Raw genomic sequence first — 6,321 nt, 5'->3', positions numbered from 1 at the left:
GTGTGTGTGTGTGTGTGTGTGTGTGTGTGTGTGTGTGTGTGTGTGATGAGCTCTGCTGTTCCTGCAGAGCTTAATGCCTGGCTGGGGAGACAAGATATGCATGTGGGAAGCAGTAAGGACTGTGCTACTGCAGGTAGAGTTAGGGGCTGACTGTGTGGTACTGATCATGGGAGGTCAGAGAAAGGGGTCTGTGATGAGGGCTGCAAGAGTCCAAAGTTTGGGGTAGCAGGCAGTATGCGGGCGGGTTCTGAGGATGGGTAAGGTTCACATGTACTGGAAGAAAGGGAACATCCCAGCCAGGAGAACTGAGCTGGGTGCAAGAAAGTGAAGCAGGAAAGAGCATATTTTGTTCAAGGAACGGTGGCAAGCAGAGAGTAGATGTGGGTGAGAAGAAAGGGAAGAGTCTCTGTCTTTTATATTCCATGACCTCATTCTCTGGCCTCTCAGCCTCCCAATATGACGTCAATGCATGTAATAACTGACACTGTGAAACTCAAAGATGAATGCTTTCCTTCCAGAGTGAGAATCAGGTATCTAATATAGATGGACTTGGGCTTAATGAAGACAATTTTATGGCAAACTTTTAGTTTCCCCATATATACCGCCACATGGGGTTAGCTATGGCTGCAGAGGAAAAGAGGGACAGATGTGGAACATATTGGGTATACAGTCAAGGGCTCTAGTGTTAAAACCTCCTTGGGCTCCAGTTTCCACAACTGTCTTTGCAAAGAATGCACTGTGTCATCTTTGTATCAACATGATTCTTGAGGATTAATGAAGTCGCTGACACCTGTCTGTTCATAAGGAGCTTGGAAATGAAGCCCAGAATCTTAGGGTGAGGAGTTGTTATGAGGTCACTGGAGACCACTCCTTGCCTCCTAATTTTCTTGTCCAGAAAGCTGTGGGTTTCTTGTCTAAATGTCTCCATGAGTTCTCTCTCACAATGCCAAATCACTTTTTATCAAGAAGTGATTTTTAAATGTCTATTTCAATTCTTTCTTATTTTAACCTCTGATTTTTTGTCTGTAGGTAAGGCCATACATGTATTGATTTTGTCCCAAATAGATTTTGATATAGCTTTTTAAAGACTATGTAAGTAATGTGTAAATAACTTAGAATAATTGGAAGATTCAAAAAAGGAAAAAATAAAATGACTCCAAATTCCATTCCATTATCCAGAGAGAGTTACTATTATCAGTCATTTTAATGACTCTCCTGCCTGCTTGGCTGGCTCTATCTATCTATCTACACATACATATTTAATTTTATTAAAATTGTGGGATATGTTACATACCACTTTAAACTTACTCTTTAATTTAACATTATAGGTCATTCAAAAAACGTTTCAATTCAAACATATCTGTGGAACACCTACTATTACAGGTACCTGGATTGATTAATGATCATGGAGCTTACATTACTTTCATGTTTTTTAAAAATGTATATATATATATATATATATATATATATATAGAGAGAGAGAGAGAGAGAGAGAGAGAGAGAGAGAGAGAGAGAGAGAGGGAGTCAATTGTTGGCATAGTGCCCTTCCAAATGAAGATGTAGCTAAATTTCACATTGGCAGGTATTCCTGGATTTTTAAGGTTCCCCCCTCATCCCTTTCCCCTATCTTTTTGCATCATTCTTTAGTTTCCTATTAAAATATCAATAGATATTTGGATTTGGCTTCTCAGTGAGACTGCTAGTTCCCACTCAAATCCATTCTCCACCTCTTTTTCTGCAACAGAACACCCATTTTATTTGTGGTGTCAATGTGCCCACTTAAAAGACTATATTTTCAAGCCTTCTCTGTAGTTAGGGGAGACTGTGTTTCTAGCAAATATTCTAGTTCTAGCAAAATATTATATGGGACTTTCAGGAAGGCTGAATAAATGAAGATAATTCCATAGGAAAGGGTGCCCTTTTATCCTCCCACTATTTCTCCTTCCTCAGTCATGCATCCTACAATGTGGATGTGATAGCTGGGACTCCAGCTGCCATCTTGTATCACGAGGTGACCTTGAGGAAGGAAGACACATTGTTGTAGAGCAAGATGATGAAATGAGCTTGCATAACAGAGAAATGCCTATCTCTAGTCTTACATGGGAGAGAATTAGCCTTTAGGTATTTAACCCACTTCACTAATTAAATATTCTGAATATTCAAAAGTTCCTGACTGAAATCAGTCTGAGATGAGACTTTAGACCTTCAAATACCGTGAGACAATCAACAGGCCTGACTCCTTCTTCTGCTTCAAATTTTCCCTCTCATCCCCCAATTTCCCCTCTCTCAGGTATCTTATACCTTATGGTCTCATGATGGTTGACTTACCTCTATGTGTGTGTGCGTGTGTGTGTGTTTCCACTTTATTCCTACATATTCTTGCAATTGGGGGAGCTGAAATATCAGCAGCTTTTCTAATTCAAAAACACTAGGTTACCAGACCCAAAAGCAAAGACAAAGCAGAGGAAGAGGGAACAAGGAGAAAGATGCTTTGGAGTTACCATAGCTAATATCCCATTGTTTGAATGAGTCATAGGTCTAAGAATATTGAACTGATCTTTAGAGATTCGAGCATTTGTTTTAGCTGGGCAACTCTTAAAAAAGAGCGTCGAGCCCAAGAAGAGAGAGGAATGGAAGGCAGCGCTGGAGAGCGGGCAGTTTTTGGAAGCAGTTGTTCTTATAACAAAACCATTGTTCAGATTGTCAGCTGGGCTGTGGTTGTGAAACATGTGCAAAGATGAGATTTGTTCATTAGACATCAGTTAAAACTCTTGTGCTGAAGATGGATCAAAGCACAGAGCATCATGCTCACCTTAAACAATTGAGAGGGAAATATGCTGTTTCCCTTGCTAATAGCTCAGTAATGAGCCTTGGTGGGTAGAGATATTGGAGGACGGTGTGGGAGTGGAGGTGATGTCTGGAGGATTGATGGAGGTAGCTGTGTGGATGGGGTGGGAAGAAGAATCTTGGGGACCCCTTTCCAGTATTACATAAGTCAATAGGGCTTCTAGGGGCAGCAGTACTCCTTGTGGATAGAAGATCTTCTCTACAGATAAACATATGAATGTGATCAGCCTGCCTTCATTCCTCCCTACCCACTCTTTCCCTCCCTTCTTTCCTTCATTCCTTCCACCTATACAACAAATATTTCTGAACCTCTACTCTGTGCCAGGCACTGTGCTACTAAGGATTCTGACTCATTACAGATGATTTTAGGATGGAGTAGGAAGGAGGGTGGAGTGCCACTGAGGGTAGTTGGAATCATAGATAAGAAAACTAAGGCCCAGGGGGACAGTCAGAGGCATTCACATCCCACAGTATGTCTGCAATCTCTGTCCACCCAAAACCCCACTGGACTGGCTGGGTGTGAAGTGGAGTGTATTCTATCTCTGTGTGGTCCTGGAGCCTCCAGCATCGAAGTTCCCTGAAGCTCTTACTGTATATGCAGTGCCCAGGGTCCAACCCAGACCTGCAGAATCCCAAGATCTAGGAATTGGGCCTGGGAACTTGTGTGGGCCACAGACTTCCCAGGTGAGCCTCCTGGACCTTCGAGTTTGTGCAAGTTGGGCTTGGGCCATCGGATCAACTGAAATGGGCCTTACAGGGTCAGAGTCTGGAAATATACTTGGCCATAATTCCTGTGTCATGAGGAAAGGGAAAAGAAATGCAAAGCCTGCTCTAGGGCCAGCTTTGCCACTCACTGGCTAGGTGACCTTGGCTAGTCGCCCTCAGCCTACGGGTAATTATTTGAGCCAGACCCAGCAACAAACATCCCATTCCTTGACACAGAATCATGACTGTGTCCAGGTATCCTGGATGCTCAGCTCAGGCACAAAGAGGTGATGTCATTAAAAACCTTTCTTATGAGCAATTCTTGCGAGATACCTCTTCGGAGTTGGAAGACATTCCATTTCTATCCCAGACTTTCCTGCCTTGTTGTCAGGGAGGTTTCTGGAAGCCTAGGAACCCAGAGTCGGTCTTTCCCAGGAGCAGGGTCATGAAAATGTGTCTGTATCATCTCCAGGGCCCCCGAGGATGTCGGCCTGAAGCCCCAGGTTTGCAGACCCTTGTGTTCAGCCTGTTGAGCAGCTCACGCCCTTGTAGTAGCACAGTTGAGAATTGTCAGGAAGAGAGATGAGGGAGAATGAAAAGGGAGACAAAAGGGACCAGCTCCGGAAAAGTTTGCCAGAAAAGTCCCAGTCTCCCCAGTTTGCTGAGCAGGGAGGAGAGCGCTGAGTGAAAGCACTGTTGTAGATGGATTACAGTCTGGGAGGTGCTTTCTCGTTATACGAGCCCTCATTATGTGACATGTAAAAAGCATAATATACTGTAACCTGGGGTAAAAAGCCAGCGATTCACCGGATTCACTCTGGGAGCTATGGCTGCCCTCAGCATTCCTCATAAGCAGATATTATGAGGAGAAAAGCCCAGGTTGGGGTGCGGGAAGGCCTACGTGAAAATGCTGGGATTCCAGGGACTCCCTCCTCTCTTCCCAATTCCCCAAAGCAAAACTACATCTCAAAGGGCCTCAGGTTCATGGGAAAGATCCCAGGCTCATTTGCTCGTTTCTTTTCCATTTTCCAGTAAGTATTATGGGGCATCAACTACACGTCAGGTGTGCTGCCACATGCCAGCTACAAGAGCCAAAACTGACGTTGTTCCGGCCTTCGCCCAGCTTCAGGCCACCGGGGAGTCACACATCACAGAGGTAAATGAGAAATTAACAACGTAACAGTACTGTGAGTGAAAGCTGCGTGGTTCTGCGAAAATGCGCGCAGGGAGATTTGACCAAACAGGGCAGAGATGTGCAGGCCTTGACCAAGAGGAGGGCGTGCGAGTGCCAGGGAGCAGCCACTCAGAGGGAACAGCATGTGCAGAGGCCTCTGGGCAGCTGGGAGGAACTGAGGAAGGGCGCTGCGGGGGTGGGGGTGGGGGTGGCGGGCCGGCAGGGGCCCCGCCCCTGCAGGGCTCTGGAAGCCCTAGGAGAATGCCTCAGAGGAAGGGGAAGCCGATGTCCCGTTATGAGCAGAGGGTGCTGGATTCTTAGTTGGCCTCTGATTCTCCCAGGGTCTCATTGTGGGTCAGGGGAGCCTGGTCTGGAGCCCTTCCTCCCTCCCTCTCACCTGCCATATCTAGGCAGACACCCAACTCCTGTCCATTCCACCTTAGAAATTGCTCCCAAGTGCACCATCCTTCCTGAGTCCGCTGCCACTGCTGTGGTGGGAGTTCTAGCGTTCCTTCGCATGAACTGTTGCTGTCCTCCCAAGTCCTCCACTTGAGAGTCATCCCTCTGCAATCCACTCTCCCCAGCGGCTTCCTTCCTAAAACACACACTCGGCCTCTCCCTGGCTTGTGTGCTTCCCAGAGCCTAGAGGAGCAATCCCAGTCTCTTCAGAGCAGCCCTCAAGTCTCTGCTCTTTCTGACCTTACCGACCTGCTACCTTGTCTCCTTACTCTCCGGCGTCCCCCTCCCCTCCCTGTACCCCTGATGCTAGAGCTGCAGTTCAAGGAACTTCTCAGCCTTCCGCAAGCACCCACGTACCATCTCTACACTGTTGCCTCTTCCTGGAATGCCCTTCCTTCTTCTTTACTGGAAACTCCATTTCCTTTGTCAACGCAGCAGTAGACATGTCACCTCCGCTGCCAGGATACCATCAACCACCATCCCCAACCCCAGCAGGAAAATTCTACTGCTCCAGGTCTTCCTCCCTGGCTAGGGAGGGCACACATCTCTTGAGGGCAAACTCTCATACGGTACTGGCCCACAATAGATGCTCAAGAAATGATGAAAGGAAAGACCATATATTATATGATTCCATTTATATGAAATGTCCAGAACAGACAAACCATAGGAGATAGAGAATAGATTACTGATTGCCAACGGATGGGGGGAGGAGGGAATTGGGAGATATGAGGTTTCTTTTTGGGGTAATGGGAATGCTCTGGAATTAGATAAGGGTGATGGTTGTACAATATTGTGAATATACTAAAAAAAACACTGAATTATGCACTTTAAAATGGTTTAAATGGTGAATTTTATGGTCTCTGAATTTTCTCGCAACAAAAAAGTTTGGAAAAGAAATGAAAAGATAAATGAGTAGTGAAACACTTTTTCTTATTTTCTAATTTCCTTTTATCTCGTATCCTTTCCCTATTCCCTATTCACTTCCCCAATGGCCAATATTTTAATTGACATGAAGAATTTATCCAATCACCAATCATATCTGAATTATAATAAAATACCAATTGGCAGTGTTGGATCAGTGGGGTTTGACTCTTTTGCGATGTGTCTTTTTCTTGTTCATGTAGAAACTTTAAAGG

This window comes from Aethalodelphis obliquidens, unplaced genomic scaffold, assembly GCF_003676395.1.
Source record: "Aethalodelphis obliquidens isolate GAN/ISIS:26980383/991018 unplaced genomic scaffold, ASM367639v1 scaffold12, whole genome shotgun sequence".
Lineage (NCBI taxonomy): Eukaryota > Metazoa > Chordata > Mammalia > Artiodactyla > Delphinidae > Aethalodelphis > Aethalodelphis obliquidens.
Note: the sequence above shows the minus strand (reverse complement) of the source record.